Source organism: Pseudophryne corroboree, chromosome 4 (assembly GCF_028390025.1).
Source record: "Pseudophryne corroboree isolate aPseCor3 chromosome 4, aPseCor3.hap2, whole genome shotgun sequence".
Taxonomy (NCBI): Eukaryota; Metazoa; Chordata; class Amphibia; order Anura; family Myobatrachidae; genus Pseudophryne; species Pseudophryne corroboree.
In genome coordinates this window covers 779,338,771-779,364,955 of record NC_086447.1, presented here as the reverse complement: position 1 = coordinate 779,364,955, position 26,185 = coordinate 779,338,771, and the positions used below count along the sequence as shown (strand labels likewise).

At 48.1% G+C, this 26,185-nt stretch overlaps 1 protein-coding gene across 5 annotated transcripts in view; it reads right to left on the bottom strand.

The window, feature by feature from the left end:
• Positions 1-26,185, bottom strand: part of TRERF1 (transcriptional regulating factor 1) — a 366,725-nt gene that overhangs the window by 293,727 nt on the left and 46,813 nt on the right. The window contains exon 1 of one of the 5 annotated variants that reach the window (XM_063918301.1): positions 6,381-6,456. The exons of the other annotated variants lie outside the window; for them this stretch is intronic. The gene's annotated coding sequence lies outside the window, so the exon portion shown is untranslated. Of the gene's footprint in view, positions 1-6,380; positions 6,457-26,185 lie in introns of those variants that run through there. 5 annotated transcript variants of the gene reach the window in all.

Genomic DNA, 26,185 nt, shown 5'->3' with positions numbered 1-26,185 from the left:
AATCCAAATAGTGCACAATGTACACATAGTCTCCTTGCACCACATCAGAAAGTTATAGCTGTTTAAATGGTTGCAGAACAAAGGGATTCACCTTTACAGGATAAGAGGGGACAGACTAAGGTTATAAGGTGGTATTTGGTATCCAGCTGTAGGGTATTTTAAGGGAAACATTCCGGTGTTGGTCTGCGGAAGATCGCATTTTCCTGCGGATAATTATGTGCAGAAGCAGAATATAGATATAAACTGTATTTACTGTATATTATGTATGCGGCGGGAATCCAGAGGAGACCACCTACAAGAGCAGTTGAAAAAGACATCGCCTACCTTTTCAAATCAACCTATGACCTCTCCTGTACTGTAAAGGTGCATCCCTGTGTCCAATGGACAAAGGGATTACAGTATCCATTGTATTGCTTTTGGAAGACTTGTATAACTAAAGCCTGCTGCAGAGCGGCCAGACACAAGACTCACAACGTTATCTATTTGATTACGGAGTACTGGACCAGGAAGCGCACGCGAATATTCTCACGTATGTACATTGGCCCTCATTCCGAGTTGTTCGCTCGCAAGCTGCTTTTAGCAGCTTTACACACGCTAAGCCGCCGCCTACTGGGAGTGAATCTTAGCTTCTTAAAATTGCGAACGAAAGATTCGCAATATTGCGAAAAGACATCTCTGTGCAGTTTCTGAGTAGCTCGAGACTTACTCTGCCAGTGCGATCAGTTCAGTGCTTGTCGTTTCTGGTTTGACGTCACAAACACACCCAGCGTTCGTCCAGACACTCCTCCATTTCTCCAGCCACTCCCGCGTTTTTCCCAGAAACGGTAGCGTTTTTTCCCACACGCCCATAAAACGGCCTGTTTCCGCCCAGAAACACCCACTTCCTGTCAATCACATTACGATCACCAGAACGAAGAAAAAGTGAGTAAAATACCTAACTGCATAGCAAATTTACTTGGCGCAGTCGCAGTGCGGACATTGCGCATGCGCACTAAGCGGAAAATCGCTGCGATGCGAAGAAATTTTCAGAGCGAACAACTCGGAATGACCCCCCTTGACTGTAGCCATTATTCTGTTATATATATTGTCTGTATTGTAGTGTATAATTTGTATTGTAAACCTCCTTTCAGAAATAATCCACTGTGGTGTCGGAACCCAGCGGTTAATCACAATTGGTGTCGTGTGCTCATTGCCCTGCTAAGGTTTAAAGTGTATTATTATTGTTATTATTGCATTGCATTGCTGTAGAAGGTTTTAAGTGTATCTCTGGGTGTGTACGCACTGAGAGTACTTTGTACCGCCAGCGCGGCGTGTGTACACAAAGTCCACACACTGTACGGGACTCTGTCCGCAAATAGCGTAAAAGGTGCGTAGAGTGTGAACTAAGTATAGCGGCCGCAGCGGCTAAAGGTTTAAAGTGTATTGATGGTGTGTTTAAGGTCGAGCTTTTATTCCTGTAAAGATAATCGACATTATCACTTCGCTCGGTTACCATTCCCAATTGTAGTCCACGTGGATTGTAAAGTATGAAAAAATAAGATTTTCATAACCTACCGGTAAATCCTTTTCTCCTAGTCCGTAGAGGATGCTGGGGACGACATCAAGACCATGGGGTATAGACGGGATCCGCAGGAGACATGGGCACTCCAAAGACTTTTCATTGGGTGTGAACTGGCTCCTCCCTCTATGCCCCTCCTCCAGACCTCAGTTGTAGGAACTGTGCCCAGGGAGACTGACATTTCGAGGAAATGAATTACTGAACTAGTGGTGAGATATCTACCAACTCACACCCTCAACCATGCCGCACACATGGCATTCAACATAACACATGCCAACAGGCATGAACTAATTGCAGCAACATGCTGAAACCAAGATAACACAACTTGTGTAACTGTAATAACTAAACTGCAGGTAGAGTACGCACTGGGACGGGCGCCCAGCATCCTCTACGGACTAGGAGAAAAGGATTTACCGGTAGGTTATCAAAATCCTATTTTCTCATACGTCCTAGAGGATGCTGGGGACGACATCATGACCATGGGGTCTATACCAAAGCTCCAGTACGGGCGGGAGAGTGCGGATGACCCTGCAGCACCGATTGACCAAACTTTAGGTCCTCATCGGCCCAGGTGTCAAACTTGTAGAACTTAGCAAATGTGTTTGACCCTGACCAAGAAGCTGCTCGTCAAAGTTGTAATGCCGAGACCCCCCCGGGCAGCCGCCCAGGATGAGCCCACTTTCCTAGTGGAGTGGGCCTTTACCGACGTCGGTAACGGCAATCCAGCCGTAGTATGAGCTTGCTGAATCGTATTTCTAATCCAACGTGCAATAGTATGCTTTGAAGCCGGACAGCCAATTTTATTTTGATCATACAGAACAAACAGAGCCTCTGTTTTCCGATTACGAGCTGTTCTAGCAACATAGATTTTCAAAGTTCTAACCACATCTAGAGACTTTGAATCAGTGAATGTGTCAGTAACTACTGGCACCACAATAGGTTGGTTTATGTGAAAAGCAGAAACCACCTTTGGAAGAAAATGTTGGCGAGTTCGCAACTCTGCCCTATCTTCATGGGAAATCAGGTAAGGGCTCTTGTGAGACAAGGCCACCAATTCCTCCGACACCCACCTTGCGGATGCCAATGCCAAAAGCATCACCACTTTCCAAGTGAGAAACTTCAACTCTTATCTTTTGTAGAGGCTCAAACTAATCCGATTCAAGGAACTGCAATACCACGTTAAGGTCCCATGGTGCCACTGGAGGCACGAATGGAGGTTGGATGTGCAGAACCCCTTTCACGAAGGTCTGAACCTCTGGAAGAGAGGCCAATTATTTTTAGAAGAACACTGACAAGGCCGAAATCTGGACCTTGATTGATCCCAATCGTAGGCCCGTCTCCACACCATCCTGCAAAAAATGGAGAAAACGTCCTACTGTAAGTGAAACTATTCCGTAGGAGCTTTCTTGGATTCACACCAAGATACATATTTTCTCCAAATACGGTGGTAATGTTTTGACGTTACTCCCTTTCTGGCCTGAATAAGGGTGGGGATGACCTCCTTAGGAATACCCTTCCTAGCTAGAATACGGCGCTCAACAGCCATGCCGTCAAACGTAGCCGCGGTAAATCTTGGTACACACACGGCCCCTGCTGCAGCAGGTCCTCCCGAGGAGGAAGAGGATCTCCTATGAGGAACTGCTGAAGATCTGGGTACCAAGCCCTTCTTGGCCAGTCTGGGGCAATGAAGATTGCTCGAACCCTTGTCTTTCTTATGATCTGAGTACTTTTGGGATCAGCGGAAGTGGAGGGAAAACACCCACTGGGTCACCAGTGCATCCACTGCTACTGCTTGAGGGTCTCTCGACTTGGAACAGTATCTCTAAAGCTTCTTGATGAGACGAGACGCCATCATGTCTATTTGAGGAACTCCCCAAAGACTTGTCACCCTTGCAAAGACTTCTTGGTGGAGGCCCCACTCTCCTGGATGGAGATCGTGTCTGCTGAGGAAGTCTGCTTCCCAGTTGTCTACTCCCGGAATTAATATTGCCGACAGAGCTTGTAGATGTTTTTCTGCCCAGCGGAGGATTCTTGTCGCCTCTGCAATTGCCGCTCTGCTCTTCGTTCCGCCCTGCCTGTTTATGTATGCGACTGCTGTTACATTGTCCGCCTGGATCTGCACGGGACGATCTTGAAGAAGATGTACCGCTTGTTGAAGGCCGTTGTAAATGGCTCTTAGCTCCAGAACGTTTATGTGAAGGCCGGCTTCCTGTTGTGACCAACGTCCCTGGAAGAATTCTCCCTGAGAGACTGCTCCCCAGCCTCGGAGACTTGCATCCGTGGTTACTAGGACCCAGTCCTGAATCCCGAACCTGCGTCCCTCTAGCAGGTGAGAGCTGTGCAACCACCACAGGAGCGAAATCCTGGTTTTTGACGACAGGATTATCTTTCTGTGCATGTGTAGGTGTGACCCCGACCACTTGTCCAACAGGTCCAACTGGAATACTCTGGCATGGAACCTGCCAAACTGTATGGCCTCGTAGGCCGCCACCATCTTCCCCAACAACTGAATGCACTGATGGATCGACACACTTGATGGTTTCAATATCTGTTTTACCATTTTCTGGATTTCCAGAGCCTTTTCCAGCGGAAGAAATACTCTCTGAACTTCTGTGTCCAGAATCATCCCGAGGAAAGACAACCTTGTCGTCGGTTCCAACTGTGACTTTGGAAAATTTATGATCCACCCGTGTTGTTGGAGTATTGACAGGGAGAGGGATATATTTTGTAATAACTGCTCCCTGGATCTCGCCTTTATCAGGAGGTCGTCCAGATAAGGGATTATATTGACTCCTTTCTGACGAAGGAGGACCATCATCTCCACCATCACCTTGATGAATACCCTCGGCGCCGTGGAGAGACCGAAAGGTAACGTCTGGAATTGGTAATGGCAATCCTGAATCGCGAATCTCAGATAAGCCTGGTGAGGAGGATAAATGGGAACATGCAGGTAAGCATCCTTTATGTCCACCGACACTAAGTAGTCCCCCTCCTCCAGACTGGCAATCACCGCCCGAAGTGATTCCATCTTGAACTTGAACCTTTTCAGGAAGAAATTCAGATCTTTTAGATTTAGGATCGGTCTGACCGAGCCGTCCGGCTTCAGAACAACAAAGAGGCTTGAATAAAAACCCCGTCCTTGTTGTGACAACGGAACCAGGACTATAACCTGGTCTTGACATAATTTTTGGATTGCCGCTGTTACTGCTTCTCTCTCTGGCGGAGAAGCTGGCAAGGTTGATTTGAAAAATCGGCATGGGGGAACGTCTTGAAACTCTAGTTTGTATCCCTGGGATACTATTTGCAACACCCAGGGATCCAGGCGAGACAGAATCCAATCCTGGCTGAAGAGTTTGAGACGTGCCCCCACCCGAGCGGCCTCCTGCAAGGGAGTTCCAGTGTCATGCTGGGGATTTGGCAGAATTAGGGGTAGACTTCTGCTCTTGGGAACCTGGAGCCGGTGTGGGCTTCTTTCCCCATCCCCTACCTGCAAAGAAGGGGGAACCTCTCGCCTTTTTGTATTTATTGGGCCGAAAGGACTGCATTTGCGGGTGATAGGTCTTTTTTGCCGGTGCAGGCGCAGAGGGCAAAAATGTTGACTTACCTGCGGTAGCCGCCGAGACTAACGCATCCAGGCCATCGCTAAATAAGGCCTCACCTTTATATGGGAGAGCCTCCATGTTTCTTTTGGAATCTGCATCCGCGTTCCACTGGCGAATCCATAATGCCCGCCTAGCCGATACTGCCATGGTAGCGGCTTGTGAACTCAAGAGTCCAATATCCTTCATTGCTTCCAGCATGTAGGCGGCAGCGTCCTTGATATTCCCTAACTTAAGGAGTATCTCATCTTTATCAATCGTATCAATTTCTGATGACACGCTTTCTGACCATTTTTCAATAGCGCGACTCACCCATGTGCAGGCAATAGTGGGCCTGAGCATTGTACCATTGGTAACATAAATGGATTTCAATGTCGTTTCCATTTTGCGGTCTGCCGGCTCTTTAAGAGAAGCCGTGCCAGGAGCAGGGAGAATTACCTTCTTTGTCAACCTGGAAAGTGCACTGTCTAACACAGGGGGTGACACATTTTTTCTGTCTTCAACCGGGAAAGGATAAGCTATGTGAATCCTTTTGGGACTTTGGATTTCTTTTCCTTACATAAATAAGCTTTCTCCTGAGGTACAGGAGTGCTTTCTGTAACCTCCAACACGTCCCTTATAGCCACAATCATATATTGTATACTTTTTGCCAATTTATGATCTATCTCTCTGGATTCACTATTGTCGACACAAGAATCAGAATCCGTGTCGGTATCAGTGTTTACAACATTTGCAAATGGTCTCTTATGTGACCCAGAGGTGCCGCCCGCATAAGGAATAACAGCATCCTGAAAAATCACATCTTCCACAGATTTTCTCCAGCATGCAGCCTTAGATTCAGACTTATCCAATGTACGGTTAATCAGATGCATACTGTCACGTAGCTCTTTCACCCATGCAGGCTCTTGGTGTGCCGGTAGCGCCACCACATTACAACTCTGTGTCCCTAAAATGGCTTCCTCCTGGGAGGAACTCCCTGCCTCAGACATGCTTCACACGTGTACACCACACTCACAGACACATTGGGACTTATTTTGGGGACAGACCCACAGTAAAATCTGTCAGAGGGACACAGGATAGGAGCAGTCAGTTCACAAACCCAGCGCCAGTATTGCCTGTGAACACAGTATGTCCACAGCCCAAAAGCACTTTTAAATAGTAATATACACTATCAAATGCACCACAATCGCTTTGTGCCCCCCCCCCTTTATAGCACCCTGTACTTGTCAGAAGTGGAGGAGAGGACCAGCGTGTCCTTTGCAGCCTGAGGAGAGAAAATGGTGCTGAGTAGTGTGCTGGCTGCCTGAGGAAGAAGCTCCGCCCCAAGCTCCGCCCCTCAGTATCCATGACAATATTTATACTGTCGGGAGTAGGGCTGTGCCAGCGGCATCTTATGCCCCCTTTTAGCCAGTTTGAGGTATTTTTCTTGCTGCCCAGGGCGCCCCCCCCCCCCCCCCCCCGTCGCGCCCTGCACCCTGCAGTGGCTGTGTGTGTGGGCAGCAATGGCGCGCTGCGCTCCCGCCAGCCGCGCCGCACCTCAGCCGTCACTTACTTGATTGAAGATTATTCTTCTCATACTCGCCTGTCTTCTGACTTCTGGCTCTGTGAGGGGGGTGACGACGTGCTGTGGGAGTGAGCATCTAGACACGACTAGCGTTCAGTTCCCTTCAGGAGCTAATGGTGTCCTGTCAGCCAGAAACAGAGCCATGAAAATCTGCGGAAGTTGGTTCTGCTTCTGCCCCCTCAGTCCCAAGAAGCAGGGAGTCTGATGCCAGCAGATCTCCCTGAAAATAAAAAACGTAACATAAGTCTTTTCAGAGAAACTCAGTAGAGCTCCTCAGAGTGCATCCAGTCGACCTGGGCACATTTCTAAAACTGAGGTCTGAAGGAGGGGCATAGAGGGAGGAGCCAGTTCACACCCAATGAAAAGTCTTTGGAGTGTCCATGTCTCCTGCGGATCCCGTCTATACCCCATATTCTTGATGTCGTCCCCAGCATCCTCTAGGACGTATGAGAAAGCACCCACCCCAAAAAAAATGTGAAACCGCATGTCAACCTTTTTTCATGTTGGCCTTGTTCATGTCGACCTAATAGCCGTGTCGACCTATTTCTATTATCGACCTAGCCACTGTCGACCAATGGGTGTCGACCTAGAGTCCGAATACCATATTTTTTTTATTCAATATTTAAATATATTATGAAAATTACTTTTTACACTTTATAAGAAAATAGGATTTTAATAACCTACCGGTAAATCCTTTTCTCTTAGTCCGTAGAGGATGCTGGGGACTCCAAAAGGACAATGGGGTATAAACGGGATCCGCAGGAGACATGGGCACTTTAAGACTTTAAATGGGTGTGAACTGGCTCCTCCCTCTATGCCCCTCCTCCAGACCTCAGTTATAGGAACTGTGCCCAGAGGAGACGGACATTTCGAGGAAAAGGATTTTGTTAAACTAAGGGTGAGATACATACCAGCTCACACCACAACACACCGTAAAACATGGCATTTAACTAAAACCAGTTAACAGCGTGAACCAAAGAGATCAGCAACAGGCTGACCTTTACCAAAACACAACCTTTGTGTAACATAAGCAATAACTATTTACAATTACTGCAGATAGACTCCGCACTGGGACGGGCGCCCAGCATCCTCTACGGACTAAGAGAAAAGGATTTACCGGTAAGTTATTAAAATCCTATTTTCTCCTTCGTCCTAGAGGATGCTGGGGACTCCAAAAGGACCATGGGGTTTATACCAAAGCTCCAGACCGGGCGGGAGAGTGCGGATGACTCTGCAGCACCGATTGAGCAAACATGAGGTCCTCATCAGCCAGGGTATCAAACTTGTAGAATTTTGCAAAAGTGTTTGAACCCGACCAAGTAGCTGCTCGGCAAAGCTGTAATGCCGAGACGCCTTGGGCAGCCGCCCAAGATGAGCCCACCTTCCCAGTGGAATGGGCTTTCACCGATTTCGGTAACGGCAATCCAGCCGTATAATGAGCCTGCTGAATCGTATTACAGATCCAGCGTGCAATAGTCTGCTTAGAAGCAGGAGCGCCAACCTTGTTGGCCGCATACAGGACAAACAGCGCCTCTGTTTTCCTAACCCGAGCTGTTCTGGCTACATAAATTTTCAAAGCTCTGACCACATCAAGAGACTTGGAATCCGCCAAGGCTTCAGTAGCCACAGGCACCACAATAGGTTGGTTCATGTGAAACGACGAAACCACCTTAGGCAGAAATTGTTGACGAGTTCTCAATTCCACTCTATCCACATGGAAAATCAGATAGGGGCTTTTGTGAGACAAAGCCGCCAATTTGGACACCCGCCTTGCCGACGCCAAGGCCAATAGCATGACTACTTTCCAAGTGAGAAATTTCAACTCAACCTTTTGTAAAGGTTCAAACCAATGTGACGTAAGGAACTGTAACACCACATTAAAGTCCCACGGTGCCACTGGGGGCACAAACGGAGGTTGGATGTGTAGCACACCCTTTACAAAAGTCTGTACTTCTGGAAGTGAGGCCAATTCCCCTTGAAAGAAAATTGATAAGGCCGAAACCTGCACTTTAATGGAGCCTAACTTCAGGCCCGCATCCATACCTGCTTGCAAAAAGTGGAGAAAACGACCCAGCTGAAATTCTTCCGTAGGAGCCTTCTTGGATTCACACCAAGACACATATTTTCTCCAAATACGGTGATACTGCTTCGCCGTTACCTCCTTTCTAACTTTAAGTAGAGAGGGGATGACTTCCGCGGGAATACCCTTTCTAGCTAGGATTTGGCGTTCAACCGCCATGCTGTCAAACGTAACCGCGGTAAGTCCTGGAACACGCACGGCCCCTGCTGTAACAGATCCTCTCTTAGAGGAAGAGGCCAGGGATCTCCTGTGAGTAATTCCTGAAGATCCGGATACCAGGCCCTCCGTGGCCAATCTGGAACAACGAGTATCACCTGAACCCTTGTTCTTCTTACGATCCTTATCACCTTTGGGATGAGTGGAAGTGGAGGGAACACATAGACCGACTGAAACACCCACGATGTCACCAGTGCGTCCACTGCTATTGCTTGAGGGTCCCTCGACCTGGAACAATATGTCTGAAGCTTCTTGTTGAGGCGAGACGCCATCATGTCTATTTGAGGAAGTCCCCAACAACTTGTCACTTCTGCAAAGACCTCTTGATGAAGACCCCACTCTCATGGACGGAGATCGTGTCTGCTGAGGAAGTCTGCTTCCCAGCTGTCCACTCCTGGAATGAAGACCGCTGAAAGAGCACTTGCATGTTTCTCCGCCCAGCGAAGAATCTTGGCGGCCTCCGCCATCGCCGCTCTGCTCTTTGTTCCGCCCTGGCGGTTTATGTGCGTCACGGCTGTAATGTTGTCTGACCGAAGGCCGTTGTAGATGGCCCTTAACTCCAGCACGTTTATGTGCAGACAAGCTTCCTGGCTAGACCATTTTCCCTGGAAATTTTGTACCTGTGTGACTGCTCCCCAACCTCGGAGACTCGCGTCCGTGGTCACCAGAACCCAATCTTGGATCCCGAACCTGCGACCCTCTAGAAGGTGAGAACTTTGGAGCCACCACAGGAGAGAAACCCTGGCCCTGGGGGACAGGCTTATCTTCCGGTGCATGTGCAGATGGGACCCGGACCACTTGTCCAGCAGGTCCCACTGAAAAGAGAATCATGCCCAAAAAACGACAGCCGAGTTGTCGGAATCAACTGCGACCTTGGTAAATTTAGGAGCCAGCCATGTTGTTACAGCACCTTCAGGGAGAGCGCAACGCTTTTTGTAACTGCTCCCTTGATCTCGCCTTTATCAGGAGATCGTCCAAGTATGGGATAATTGTGACCCCTTGCTTACGCTGGAGCACCATCATTTCCGCCGTTACTTTGGTGAAAATCCTCGGGGCCGTGGAAAGACCAAGCGGCAACGTCTGAAAATAAGATTTTAAACCTACCGGTAAATCTATTTCTCCTAGTCCGTAGAGGATGCTGGGGACTCCGTAAGGACCATGAGGTATAGACGGGCTCCGCAGGAGATAGGGCACCTAAAAAGAACTTTGACTATGGGTGTGCACTGGCTCCTCCCTCTATGCCCCTCCTCCAGACCTCAGTTAGAGAACTGTGCCCAGAGGAGATGGACATTACAAGGCAGGATTTAGCAATCCAAGGGCAAGATTCATACCAGCCCACACCAATCATACCATGTAACCTGGAACATACATAACCAGTTAACAGTATGAACAAACAACAGTAACGGTCCAAGACCTATTCCAACTGTAACATAACCCTTATGTAAGCAACAACTATATACAAGTCTTGCAGAGTTTCCGCACTGGGACGGGCGCCCAGCATCCTCTACGGACTAGGAGAAATAGATTTACCGGTAGGTTTAAAATCTTATTTTCTCTTACGTCCTAGAGGATGCTGGGGACTCCGTAAGGACCATAGGGTTTATACCAAAGCATCCAATCGGGCGGGAGAGTGCGTATGACTCTGCAGCACCGACTGAGCAAACGCTAGGTCCTCCTCAGCCAGGGTTTCAAACTTGTAGAATTTAGCAAAAGTGTTTGCCCCCGACCAAGTCGCCGCTCGGCAAAGCTGTAATGCCGAGACGCCTCGGGCAGCCGCCCAAGAAGAGCCCACCTTCCTAGTGGAATGGGCTTTAACCGAATTTGGTACCGGCAATCCAGCCATAGAATGAGCCTGCTGAATCGTATTACAGATCCAGCGAGCAATAGTCTGCTTCGAAGCAGGTGCGCCAATCTTATTAGCAGCATACAGGACAAACAGAGCCTCTGTTTCCCTAATTTTAGCCGTTCTGGCTACATAAATCTTTAAGGCCCTGACAACATCCAGGTATCTGGAATCCTCCAGGTCACTTGTAGTCACAGGCACCACAATAGGTTGATTCATATGGAAAGAAGAAACCACTTTAGGCAAAAATTGTGGACGTGTCCTCAATTCAGCTCGATCCACATGAAAAATCAAGTAGGGGCTTTTGTGTGACAAAGCCGCCAATTCAGACACTCGCCTTGCTGATGCCAAGGCCAACAGCATGACCACCTTCCAGGTAAGAAATTTCAACTCAACCTTGGTAAGCGGTTCAAACCAGTGTGATTTTAAGAACTGCAACACCACGTTCAGGTCCCATGGTGCCACTGGAGGCACAAAAGGGGGCTGGATGTGCAGCACTCCCTTTATAAACGTCTGGACTTCTGGAAGAGAAGCCAATTCCTTCTGCAAGAAAATCGAGAGGGCCGAAATCTGTACCTTAACAGAGCCTAATTTCAGGCCCATATCCACTCATGTCTGTAGGAAGTGGAGAAAACGACCCAGATGAAAATCTTCCACAGGCGCATTCTTGGACCTTCACCAAGACACATACTTTCGCCAGATACGATGATAATGTTTTAACCGTCACCTCCATCCTAGCCTTTATTAAAGTAGGGATGACCTCTTCTGGAATCCCCTTTTTCGCTAGGATTCGGCGTTCAACTGCCATGCCGTCAAACGTAACCACGGTAAGTCTTGAAATACACAGGGCCCCTGTTGCAACAGGTCTTCCCTGAGAGGAAGAGGCCAGGGATCTCCTGTGAGCATCTCTTGTAGATCTGAGTACCAGGCCCTTCGAGGCCAGTCTGGGACAACGAGTATCGTCTGTACTCTTCTTCGTCTTATGATCCTCAACACTTTTGTGATGAGAGGAAGAGGAGGAAACACGTAGACCGATTTGAACACCCACGGTGTTACCAGAGCGTCTACTGCTACTGCCTGAGGGTCCCGAGACCTGGCACAATACCTCCGAAGCTTTTTGTTGAGGCGTGACGCCATCATGTCTATTTGAGGAGTTCCCCAAAGACGTGTTACGTCTGCAAAGACTTCTTGATGAAGTCCCCACCCTCCTGGATGGAGATCGTGTCTGCTGAGGAAGTCTGCTTCCCAGTTGTCCACTCTCGAAATGAAGACAGCCGACAGAGCGCTTACATGATTTTCCGCCCAGCGAAGGATCCTTGTGGCTTCCGCCATCGCGACTCTGCTTCTTGTCCCGCCTTGGCGGTTCACATGAGCCACTGCTGTGACATTGTCTGATTGAATCAGAACCGGTAGGTTTCGAAGAAGACTCTCCGCTTGTCGAAGGCCGTTGTAAATGGCCCTGAGTTCCAACACATTGATGTGTAGACAGGACTCCTGGTCTGACCAAAGACCCTGAAATTTTTTTCCCTGTGTGACCGCTCCCCATCCTCGGAGGCTCGCGTCCGTGGTAACCAGGATCCAATCCTGAATTCCGAACCTGCGACCCTCCAGGAGGTGAGCACTTTGCAACCACCACAGGAGGGACACTCTGGCCCCTGGGGACAGAGTTATTTTCCGATGTAAGTGCAGATGGGACCCGGACCACTTGTCCAGAAGGTCCCATTGAAAAGTCCTTGCATGGAACCTTCAGAAGGGAATGGCCTCATAGGCTACCACCATTTTTCCCAGAACTCGAGTGCATTGGTGAACTGACACCCTTTTCGGTTTTAGCAGGTCTCTGACCATGTTCTGGATGTCCTGGGCTTTCTCTATTGGGAGGAAGACCTTCATTTGTTCCATATCCAGTATCATACCTAGGAACGGTAGTCGAGTTGTCGGAATCAACTGTGACTTCGGTAGATTTAGAATCCAACCGTGTTGCTGAAGCACTCTCAGAGAGAGCGCCACACTGCTCAGCAATTTCTCCCTTGATCTCGCTTTTATCAGGAGATCGTCCAAGTATGGGATAATTGTGACTCCATGCTTGCGCAGGACCACCATCATTTCCACCATTATCTTGGTGAAAATCCTCGGGGCCGTGGAGAGTCCAAACAGCAACGTCTGAAATTGGTAATGACAATCCTGTACAGCGAATCTCAGGTATTCCTGATGGGGCATATATGGGGACATGAAGGTACGCATCCTTTATGTCCAGAGACACCATAAACTCCCCCTCCTCCATGTTGGCTATTATCGCTCTGAGAGATTCCATTTTGAATTTGAATCTTTTTATGTACAGGTTTAGGGATTTCAGATTCAAAATAGGTCTGACCGAACCGGTTTCGGGACCACAAATAGGGCTGAGTAGTAACCTCTTCCCTGCTGGTGCAGGGGAACCTTGATTATCACTTGCTGTATACACAGCGTCTGAATTGCAGCTAACACTATATCCCTTTCCGATGTGGAAGCTGGTAGGTCCGATTTGAAAAATCGGCGCGGGAGCACCTCCTCGAATTCCAATTTGTAACCCTGGGAAACTATTTCCAACACCCAGGGATTCAGGTCCGAACTGACCCAGGCCTGAATGAAAAGTCGAAGACGTGCCCCCACCGGTGCAGACTCCCTCAGGGGAGCCCCAGCGTCATGCTGTGGGTTTTGGAGCAGCCGGGGAGGACTTTTGTTCCTGGGCACCTGCCGAAGCAAGTGCTCTTTTGCCTCTGCCCTTACCTCTGGCGAGGAAAGAGGATCCCCGACCTCTTCTGGACTTGTGCGACCGAAAGGACTGCATCTCATAGGGTGTTACTTTCTTTTGCTGTTGGGGAATATATGGTAAAAAAAATTGATTTACCTGCTGTAGCTGTGGAAACCAGGTCCGTCAGCCCATCCCCAAACAATACATCACCCTTATAGGGTAGTACTTCCATAAGTTTTTTGGAATCCGCATCACCCGTCCATTGGCGAGTCCATAAGGATCTTCTCGCTGAGATAGACATGGCATTGGCCCTAGAAGCTAGCAATCCAATGTCCCTTTGAGCATCCCTCATAAATAAGACTGCGTCTTTTATATGGGCTAGAGTTAAGAATATAGTATCCTTATCCATATTATCAAATTGATCTGTCAGCTCATCTGTCCAAGCTGCAATTGCGCTACACACCCATGCCGACGCAATTGTCGGCCTTAGCACAGCACCCGTATGAGAATAAATACACTTTAAGGTAGTTTCTTGCCTGCGATCTGCAGAGTCCTTAAGGGCCGCTGTGTCAGGAGACGGTAGCGCCACTTTCTTGGACAGGCGCGTCAGGGCCTTGTCCACAGTGGGGGGTGATTCCCAAATCTCCCTGTCCTGCTTAGGGAAGGGGTATGCCATATAAATTCTTTTGGGGATCTGCGGTCTCTTTTCCGGAGTCTCCCAAGCTTTTCCAAAGAATTCATTTAATTCATGAGATGTGGGAAAGTTAATAATCTGTTTCTTTTCCTTAAACATGTGTACCCTTGTGTCGGGGACCGAGGTTTCATCCTCAATATGCAACACATCCCTTATTGCCACAATCATACACTGAATGGTTTTAGTCACCCTAGGGTGCAATTTTACTTCGTCGTAGTCGACACTGGAATCAGAATCCGTGTCGGTAGTAGTGTCTTGTGTTAAGGGACGCTTTTGAGACCCCGACGGGCCCTGTGAGTCGGTCCAATCCGAGGATTAACCCCCTGATGTCCCCCCTAATACAGCCTTATCAAGCCTTTTATGTAAAGATGCCACACTTGCATTCAACATATGCCACATGTCCATCCAATCCGGAGTCGGCACAACCGACGGGGACACACCACTCATTTGCTCCACCTCCTCCTTGGAGAAGCCTTCCGCCTCAGACATGTCGACACACACGTACCGACACCCCACACACACAGGGATTAACCTATAAGGGGATAAAACCCCAACCAGGCCCTAAGGAGAGACAGAGAGAGTATGCCAGCACACACCAGCGCTTAAAAACACTGGAAAAAATATGACCAGATAGCGCTTTTCTATATATAATATACCAATTCCCACTCACTGCGTCGCTAATGTGCCCCCCTCCTCTTTTTTCCAGCCTGAGAAGTTCAGCAGGGGAGAGACCAGGGAGCCAGCGTTTTCCTCATGCAGCTTCTGTGGAAAAAATGGCGCTGGTTAGTGCTGAGGATCAAACCCCGCCCACCCGACGGCGGCTTCGGTCCCAGTGATTTTTCAATTAAAATGGCGGGGGATCATAGATTTACTGCCTCTGCAGCCTAATCAATCTGCATTTGCCCAAATGTGAGGTTTATTGCTGCCCAGGGCGCCCCCCCCCCCCCCCTGCGCCCTGCACCCTTCCGTGCTGCTCTGTGTGTGTGTGACTGGGAGCAATGGCGCGCAGCGGTAAGATCTGATGTCTTCTGCCGCCTAAGATGTCTTCTGCCTTCTCATCCAGCTTCTATCTTCGGCATCTGTGAGGAGGACGGCGGCGCGGCTCCGGGGCGAACCCCAGGTGAGACCTGTGTTCCGACTCCCTCTGGAGCTAATGGTGTCCAGTAGCCTTAGAAGCAGTGCCCAACTTGACAAGCCAGCTCTGCTTCTCTCTCCTCGGTCCCACGATGCAGGGAGCCTGTTGCCAACAGGACTCCCTGAAAATAAAAAACCTAACAAAATTCTTCTTCAACAGAAAACTCTGGACAGCTCTCTGCAGTGCACCCATTCTCCTCTGGGCACAAGATCTAACTGAGGTCTGGAGGAGGGGCATAGAGGGAGGAGCCAGTGCACACCCATAGTCAAAGTTCTTTTTAGGTGCCCTATCTCCTGCGGAGCCCGTCTATACCCCATGGTCCTTACGGAGTCCCCAGCATCCTCTAGGACGTAAGAGAAATTGGTAGTGACAATCCTGAACAGCGAACCTCAGGAGCGCCTGATGAGGAGGATATATGGGTACATGTAGGTATGCATCCTTTATGTCGACTGACACCATAAAATCCCCCCCTTCCAGACTGGAGATCACAGCTCGGAAAGATTCCATCTTAAATTTGAATCTTTTTAAATACAGGTTGAGGGATTTTAAGTTCAGAATCGGTCTGACCGAGCCATCCGGCTTCGGGACCACGAACAGGGTTGGATAAAACCCTTACCCCTGTTGTAACGGGACAACCGTGACAATGACTTGCTGTTGACACAGCTTTTGTATTGCCGCACACACTACCTCTCTCTCTGGATGAGAAACAGGTAAGGCCGATTTGAAAAATCGGTGTGGAGGCACGTCTTGGAACTCCAGTTTGTATCCTTGGGTCACAATTTCCTGCACCCAAGGATCCAGACCCGAGCGAACCCAGACTTGACCGAAGAGCTGAAGACGTGCCCCCCACCGATGCGGACTCCCGCAGCGGAGCCTCAGCATCATGCAGTGGATTTGGTAGAAGCCGGGGAGGACTTCGGCTCCTAGGAGCTTGTCATAGCCAGCGATCTTTTTCCTCTTCCCTTACATCTGGCCGCGAGGAAGGAGGATCCACGTCCTTTCCTGAATTTATGAGACCGAAAGGACTGCATCTGGTATTGAGGCGTTTTCTTTTGCTGTGGAGGGACAAAAGGCAAAAAAGAAGACTTACCCGCGGTAGCTGTAGAAACCAGGTACGCGAGGCCCTCACCAAACAAAACTTCACCTTTGAAGGGCAGAGCCTCCATAGCCTTTTTTAGAGTCAGCATCACCATTCCATTGATGATTCCACAACGCCCTCCTAGCATTGGCCCTTGATCCCAAGAGGCCAATATCTCTCGCCGCCTCCCTTAGATATATCGCTGCGTCCCTGATGTGACCCAGCGTCAAAAGCACGCTATCCCTATCCAGGGTGTCTATGTCCGATGACAAGTTATCTGCCCACCTTTGAATAGCGCTACTTGCCCATGCCGATGCCACGGCCGGCCTGAGCAGCGTACCCGTAGTAACATAAATAGATTTTAAGGTAATCTCCTGCTTACGATCCGCAGGATCCTTTAGGGTCGCCGTGTCAGGGGACGGTAGCGCCACCTTTTTGGACAAACACGCCAGAGCTTTGTCCACCATGGGTGAGGATTCCCACCGTAACCTATCCTGCGAGGGAAAAGGATACGCCATAGCAATTCTCCTGGGAATCTGCAGTCTCTTGTCAGGAGACTCCCAAGCTTTTTCAAAAAGAGCGTTCAGTTCATGAGAGGGAGGAAACATTACCTCAGGTTTCTTTCCCTTAAACATACAGACCCCTGTGTCAGGGACAGTGGGGTCTTCTGTGATATGTAACACATCTTTAACTGCCACAATCATGTACTGAATACTCTTGGTCACCTTAGGATGTAACTTAGCATCATCATAATCGACACTGGAGTCGGAATCCGTGTCGGTATCAGTGTCTGCTATCTGGGTAAATGAACGTTTCTGCAACACTGAGGGGGCCGAAGATTGTGACAAAACATCTCCCATGGATTGTCTCCATGCCTGGTTCTGAGACTCAGATTTGTCTAACCTCTTATGCAATAAAGCCACAATTGCATTTAAAACACTCCACATATCTACCCAATCAGCAGTCGGCGGTGCCGACGGAGTCACTCCCACCTTCTGTTCAGTCTCCACACCAGCCTCCTCCGGGGAAAAGCCTTCAACCTCAGACATGCCGACACACGCTTACCGACACCCCCAAACACACTGGGCTATAGGGGACAGACCCACAATAAGGACCTTCAGAGAGACAGAAAGGGAGTTTGCCAGCTCACACCCAGCGCCTCACCGGTCTGAAGGAAATAAACAATGCCCCAGACCTGTAAGCGCTTTTATATCAATAATTTGTGCCCCCCCCCCCATTCTTTTTGTGCACCCTTGTGTACAGCAGTGAAGGGCCAGGAGCAGCGTCTCTGCAGCAAAGCTGTGGAGAAAATGGCACTCGTTAGAGCTGAGGGTCAAAAGGTCGACATGAATTTTTAATGTTATTTTGGTGTCGTTTTCTTCGTAGAGTGACCGGGAACGCCAATTAGTGCACCGCGTCCCCTGGCATGGCTCGCTTCGCTCGCCATGCTTCGGGCATGGTGCCTTCGCTCCGCTACCGCTTCGCTCGGCACAGATTACCGTTCCAATCGTAGTCCACGTGGATCGTTAAGTATGAAAAGGTTCAAATAAAGAAAAAAAATTGTGAAAAACTCATATCGACCTTTTGACCTGTCGACCTAAAACATGTCGACCTAAAGACCCTGTCGACCTAGACACCCTGTCGACTTAGTTACTGTCGACCAATAGTGGTCGACCTAGACATTGTCGACCTAGTTACTGTCGACTTTCAATCCGGATCCCGAATTGCGAATCCTACAGTGTGGTATCAATTTTGGGCCTACTATGAAGGTGGGGGGGGGGGGGAGACTCTGCGGCTACTATAAATTGGGGGTGCTACACTGTGGTTTACTATTAATTAGGGATCCTACTGTTTGGTTTACTATGAATTGGGGGACCTACTGTGTGACTTACTATGACTTGGGGGCAACATCATCTGGCATATAAATTGGGTGTATGAGATGGGCATGTGGCTGGTCCTGATGGGTATTGGAGGAAGTCTAAGGGGCATGTGTTGTGGACTATAGGAGTTTTCATACATTTTGGTTAATGGAGGCAGAAATGTGATGCTGCAGATGTGCAAAATTGTGGACCGCGAATAATGGGGTCTATGTATTAAGCCTTGGAGAGAGATAACGTGGCTGAAGATAAAGTACCAACCAATCAACTCCTAACTGCCATTTTTTTAAACACTGACTGTGACATTGCAGTTTGTAGCTGATTGGCTGGCACTTTACCTCAGTCCACTTTAAATCTCTCCATGCTTAGTACATTTGCCTATATGGGGGGGGGATTCTAAAGTATTTTTTAAATGTATGTGGGGTTATATTATACACTAGGTCAGGAGTAGGCAACCTGCGGCTCTCCAGCTGCTGTGGAACTACACATCCCAGCATGCCCTACGACAGGTCTGCTGTTAGGATGTTCTAAAACTGTGGTAGGGCATGCTGGGATGTGTAGTTCCAGAGCAGCTGGAGAACCGCAGGTTGCCTACCCCTGCACTAGGGAGTATATTTACTAAAGTGCAGGTTTTTAGAAGTGGAGAATTGCCAATAGCATCCAATCAGATTCTACTTATCATTTATCTAGCACCTTCTAGAATAGAAGATAATCGCTAGAATCTGATTGGTTGTTGTCGGAAAAATCTCCATTTCCAAAAACCCGCACTTTAGTAAATATACCCCTAGGGAATATACAGACATGGACAAATATGTTGGTATCCTTAGGGCTAAAACACACTACCCGGCTTTTGCCGGCCGGGAAAAAGCCGGACGGCTTTATCCCGTGCCGGCATTGTAGTTAACAGTGTGAGGGGTAGGGTCCCTTCACACTGCACGGCCCCGGCCCGGCTGCCGGGTTGCAGCCGGGTCTCACCACTGGAAGGTCCGGCTGCTGAGCCGGCGCCGGGCCGTCTTTGTATACTAGCCAGTAAACCGTGTGTGTGAAGGGGAGCTTTCACACACAACGGTTTTTTCTGAAGCCGCGTCTGATGCTGCGCATGCGCACAGCATCACCCACGGCTCAAAGCCGTCCTGTGTGAGCGACTCTGCCGATTTCTCCCGGATGGCAAAAAGCCGGACAAAGTTTGTCCGGCTTTTTGCCATCCGGGGGAAAACCGGCTAGTGTGTTACAGCCCTTACAGCTCATAGAAACAATGCTTTATTCCTCCTGCAAAATAATGAAATTAAAAGTTATTGTCTCATGTACGTATTTAGCCACGCTCATCGAGGCTACATCTGCGGTAAACGTGCACTCTCAGCACGGCTAAGTGCACCTAGTCACGCCGAGCTGCGACATTTACCACTCCCATTCATCCAAATGGGTTGTGTGCGTGTCTAAGATGCGTGCGCTCGCCCCACTCGTACACGCGGTCGTGTCTGACCAGACGTGATCACAGTAAGATGTAGCCTCAATGAGCGTGGCTACATCTGTATACCTGAATGACTTCACTATTTCACAGAATACAGCAAAGAAACCGTGAAAACAGATAAACTATTACGTATTCTCCAAAGATATTCTAAAATGACCTGGACAGATTTGTTGGTATGCCTTTAGATATTAAACAACTGTATTATAGTGATATTTTAAACTAATTGCTTTCTTGAATTATCTTCACACATGCCTTCAATCTTCTAACCAGACATTCAGCTTATTTAAATTGAGAATAGTAGTACCTCTGCAGTTTGATATCACTAGGCTCGATTCAATTATGTGCAATGTTGATAGCTCTGGGAAGGAGGTCCTGGAGCTAGGAGCTATTCAATTGATCGTGTTGTTGTGCCCGACTAGTGGATTTTTACATGCACTCCTTCTGAGGTGCAAGCAGAAATCCGACTAAACTAATGGCGCAATGCTGTTTTCTGCCTTTAGCGTGGCAAAAACAGCATTGCGACAGGCACTTAAGTCAGAGAATGGCAGTTCTCGCGACTAAACACCCGGTTTAAGGTGCAAGAACTGGCATCTCCCGACTATCGATGAGGACAATTGAAAAGCTCTGGAACCTCATTCCCAGTGCTATTAACATCGCACAGAATTGAATCAAGCCCACTATGTGCACCATACTGGACATGGACCAGGAACGCATGGGGGAGAGCTGCCTGAGGAGATCAGAAAGATAATTATAGACAAGCATGTTAAAGGTAAAGGCTATAAGACCATCTACAAGAAGCTTGATGTTTATGTGACTCCAGTTGCAAATATTATTAAGAAGTTTAAAGTCCATGTATCGGACTCTGTCTTGTCTAGATCCAAATCTGTCTGTGGGCACAAGTACTGAGACCTTTGGGCTGTAGATTTGCTGGAGTGGGAGTAGCAAGGCAAACACTACTTGCAGGAGTAGACTCTCTTGATATTGGCTCAACAGGACTGACACTTGGGACAGGATTAGAACCTGTAATGTCTCTGGACCGGACTAAAGCCAGCTATGTCTCTGGACCAGGCTGGAACCGGTGATGTCTCTGGACAGGGCTGGAACCAGTGACGTTTATTACCCAATTGTCTCTGGACCAGGCTGAAACCGGTGAGGCTTCCGACCAGACTGGAACCGACTTGGCTTCAGGTGCCAGACTGGAACCGTCTTAAAGCACAGGACTGACAGTTGGCTGGGAGCTGTAGTTCTTTGACAATGATTGGTAGAATTGCAGGAACAGCACTACAGCTCTAGCAGCTGGCTGGAATTAGTAATACACTAGGGGCTAAATTTACTAAGATGGGAGTTCTATTTGAGATGGGTTGTTGCCCATAGCAACCAATCATATTCCAGGTATTATCTTCTAGAAGGTGCTAAATAAATGAGAAGTAGAATCTGATTGGTTGCTATGGGCGATATCCCATCTTAACTAGAAGTCCCATCTTAGTAAATTTACCCCTAGGAGTGTAGCGCTGCGACTGGTGAGACAGGGTAACACTGATTGCTGGCGGGATGAGTAGTACACCAGGAGAGCAGCGCTGTGACTGATAGCACAGAGTAGTACTAGCTGCTGGCTGGGACCAGTAGTTAGCCAAGTAGATAACGCTGTAGCGGGATACACCAATGAATACTGGTTACTTGCTGGGATCAGTAGTTCACCAAAGAGATAGCACTGTAGCATGATACACAGGGTAATAACCAGAAACAGGAATCAGAAGCTGAGTTGTGTGAAATACTGAAGACTGTGGCAGGAATCAGTCTCTGGACACTGGGAAACAGAGTCTGTAATGCAGGATGCAGGTACCCTGACAAAGAGCTGGAAAATGTACGCTTAGGATAATATGCTTGCTCACTGAGGATTTAGACGTTAATTGTAGACCAGGACCGAGGATTACTTGGAGCAGGATGAAGAATGTACTAAATCAGCAGCTGATGGTAACACTGTGCACTTAAGCTGGATACACACATTAAGATTAGAGGCGGGATGTAATACAGCCTGAGTTCGGCAGCCGTGCGGGATGCCGGACGAACTTGAACTTTTTTAAAAGGGGAAATCACTTACAAGGCATGGCTTTGCCTTATAAGTGACGGCCTCCAAACTCGGATGACATTACATCCTGCCCTATCTGTCCAATCTGGCTGGTTGGAAAGAAAATCTGGTGATGTCTGGTAGCAAGTGACAATCAACTATTTGCTCCCAAAATATGGAAAATGGATAAAAACAGGTTTAACCAATAGGTCTGAATGACCATTTTTATCTGTTTTCCAGTGTTTGGGAGCAAATGGTCAATTGTTATTTGTTTCCATAGATTACCAGATTTTCTTTCCAACCACAAAGATTGGACAGATCCAGTTTATAAGTCAGCAGACTGAATGCTAAACTGTCACACAAAGGCATACCTCCCAACTTTGCATTTTCATAAAGAGGGACACATGCGCGGCGAAGCAGGGCAGCGCGTGCAGGAGCCTCCCAACTGCCCCACCCCCCACCCCCACCGCGGGACAGCAGGACAGTCCCCAAAAAACGGGACAGTTGGGAGGTATGACAAAGGTGGGCGATTAGCCCAGCAGACTGAGAAACTGACACAGGCACAAGTTGTAGACTACTTCATACTGGTAACTAGTGTATTGTAGTTTGATTAGCAGGAACTCAGGTCAGTGGGATTCAGAAGTCAGTGATGAGGAGGCATCCCAGGCAAGGATTCCAGAAATACTGGAACAATGAAACTGAAGTCTACTATAGAAAGGAGCCATTATAAGCAGAATAGCTGGCTGCAAGCTGGAGCTAACTAGTCATATTGTGACTCATTGCTCTGGCGATCACTTGACCTCCAGAACAGGCTTACGTAGGCACTGCAGGACTCTAACTGGCTGTTAGGATCAGCTGAGACAAGAAGCACTCTGGAGGAATTAAAATCAGTTGACATGATCTAGTATGATGATGTCCAGGCATGAGCTCACAGAACAAGTACTCCCTGAAAACCTGACAGCGGAACAGATAAGTTCTGAACTACTTAAAGCATGAAATGGACTGTAGCTAGTCTCCAGCATTGTGGCCGCAAGTGGAAAAAAAGAGGGGAGAAAAAAAGAGCCAAGAAAAACCTTCCATAGAGATAAAAGCTGTACTCCAAGTTCAAGGTATGTCACTCTCTGATAGCAAATTAGGGTAATTTACCTCTCCAGCCATCTCTGTCCCACCTGTATCTCCTGCGCCTAGTGCTGATGCTATATTGAATGCTATGCTGAATGATCCCAAGCGGCAGTGAAGTGTATGTACGAGAACGTCAGGCGTCAGGCAGTGGTGGGACTGGTAAGTAACCATAGCGTCATCCTCAGAGTATTATGAGAATTTACTTAACCACTATCTGGAGGAAACTCAATTTGTCCACCTGGACTCGATGTGCCATTCCTGAACGGCAAATCACTGTCATTGCAAGTTGTCATTTGCACCCCAATTGAGGTGCTTGCGATACTGATTGTATCATACCTGGCATGTATGCGCACAGCTGAGCATCGCAGCGATGATTGGTGGCACATCACCAGCGATTCAGTTCTCTCCTATCTACCACTTCTGTCACACACGTACACACCTAACGAACTGTTCTATCGAATTAGATTGTTACAACATTTTCAAACCAAAATCCTTGAAGCAACAGTATTCCTGTGGTAAGCAAGGTGACTAGCCCTTAACGTGGTTTTCTGTTTCACACTCCTGAGGGTGTAAGCAGAAATCAGCATTAACTAGTGCCTTGGGGCTAGTCATGGCCTTACCACCTGTGCCAAATACATCACACTCAGCACTTAACCCAGGAGATGCTGCTTACCGCTGCTAAGCCCGGGGCTTTAGATTTGTAAGGTACAACTCCCGGGTTAATTGCTGGATGAGATGCAGTAAATTAATTAGCTTCAGGCACTTAACCTGGAAGCTACTTCCCCGCAGTACTAATTGAATCACCCCCTGTATTTGGACTGTACTACACAGGTAGAGCAGAAGCGCAGGACAACTTTTTGGTTCATATTTGTGTATTAAATTGGCTTTATGTTCCCTCTGCGGACTGCTTTCTAATACCACTTTCACATCGCAAATGCCAGGTCGCACCCGGGAACTGGAAACGGGTCATTCCCGGGTGCGAACAGGCATTGGACCCTAACACTGGCTTCCCTGACCCAGCAATATGCCTGGTTGGGTTGCCATCGGAGGCAGGGACTGCAGCGTCATCAGGGGCGGGGGCGGAGGCGGCACTAGGAGATGAGATCATCTCCGCGCCACCTCTCCCTATGCAGTGAACGGGTCCTGGGTCTGTTGATTCTTTTACTATATTACAGTACTTTAGCTGAAGTGTAGTCCTCTTCTTTTTGCATCTCACCTGTCAGGACTACATTTTGTTTTAATACTGTTAATTAAAAAATAATAAAAATACATTCACGGCTTACAAAAAAAACATAAAACTGCGAGAAAAACAGATAAGTAACCCCCATGTGTTCCAAAACAAAATAACCTGAACACTAAAATATCCACAAGTAACAGTAGCTATGGTTTTATATTTACGTACTTTTTACTAAAATGATAGCAATTGTGTGTGATAAATACCAGTGGACGTGTGCCATTATAATTACAAAAAAATGAGCCCACAAGTGTTACTTAATAAAAACTGTGAACATAAGAGCTCACACATTAAGTAAAATAATTATGTCATATGTTTGATCTGTTGGATCCACCATACAGTGACCACAGCTACTCATTACAGAAAATCATTGATCTCTTTGGTAAACATAAAGTATACTCACTGCAATTCATACCAAATGTAATACATTTTGCATGCGTTCCAGGGGGGTAATTCTGAGTTGAACGCAGCAGCAAGTTTGTTAGCAATTGTGCAAAACCATGGGGGTAATTCCAAGTTGATCGCAGCAGGATTTTTGTTAGCAGTTGGGCAAAACCATGGCCCTCATTCCGAGTTGTTTGCTCGCTAGCTGCTTTTAGCAGCTTTGCACACGCTAAGCCGCCGCCCTCTGGGAGTGTATCTTAGCATAGCAGAATTGCGAACGAAAGATTAGCAGAATTGCGATTAGAAAATTCTTAGCAGTTTCTGAGTAGCTCGAGACTTACTCCTACATTGCGATCAGTTCAGTCAGTTTCGTTCCTGGTTTGACGTCACAAACACACCCAGCGTTCGGCCAGACACTCCCCCGTTTCTCCAGCCACTCCCGTGTTTTTCCCTGAAACGCCTGCGTTTTTCCGCACACTCCCAGAAAACGGTCAGTTTCCGCCCAGAAGCACCCACTTCCTGTCAATCACTCACCGATCAGCAGAACGATGAAAAAAATAAGATTTTAAACCTATCAGTAAATCTTTTTCTCCTAGTCCGTAGAGGATGCTGGGGACTCCGTAAGGACCATGGGGTATAGACGGGCTCCGCAGGAGACATGGGCACCTAAAATAACTTTTCGTATGGGTGTGCACTGGCTCCTCCCTCTATGCCCCTCCTCCAGACCTCAGTTAGAGAACTGTGCCCAGAGGAGATGGACAACACGAGGAAAGGATTTTGTTAATCTAAGGGCAAGATTCATACCAGCCCACACCAATCATACCATATAACCTGGAATACACATAACCAGTTACCAGTATGAACAAACAACAGCATCGGTCCAAGACCGATTCTAACTGTAACATAACCCTTATGTAAGCAATAACTATATACAAGTATTACAGATTTTCCGCACTGGGACGGGCGCCCAGCATCCTCTACGGACTAGGAGAAAAAGATTTACCGGTAGGTTTAAAATCCTATTTTCTCTTACGTCCTAGAGGATGCTGGGGACTCCGTAAGGACCATGGGGTTTATACCAAAGCTCCCAATCGGGCGGGAGAGTGCGGATGACTCTGCAGCACCGACTGAGCAAATGCTAGGTCCTCATCAGCCAGGGTATCAAACTTGTAGAATTTAGCAAAAGTGTTTGAACCCGACCAAGTCGCCGCTCGGCAAAGCTGTAATGCCGAGACGCCCCGGGCAGCCGCCCAAGAAGAGCCCACCTTCCTAGTGGAATGGGCCTTTACTGAATGCAGTAACGGCAATCCAGCCGTAACATAAGCCTGCTGAATCGTGTTACAGATCCAGCGAACAATAGTCTGCTTCGAAGCAAGCGCGCCAATCTTGTTGGCAGCATACAGGACAAACAATGCTTCTGTTTTCCTAATTCTAGCCGTCCTGGCTACATTAATCTTTAAGGCCCTGACTACATCCAAGGACATGGAATCCTCCAAGTAACTCGTAGCCACAGGCACCACTATAGGTTGGT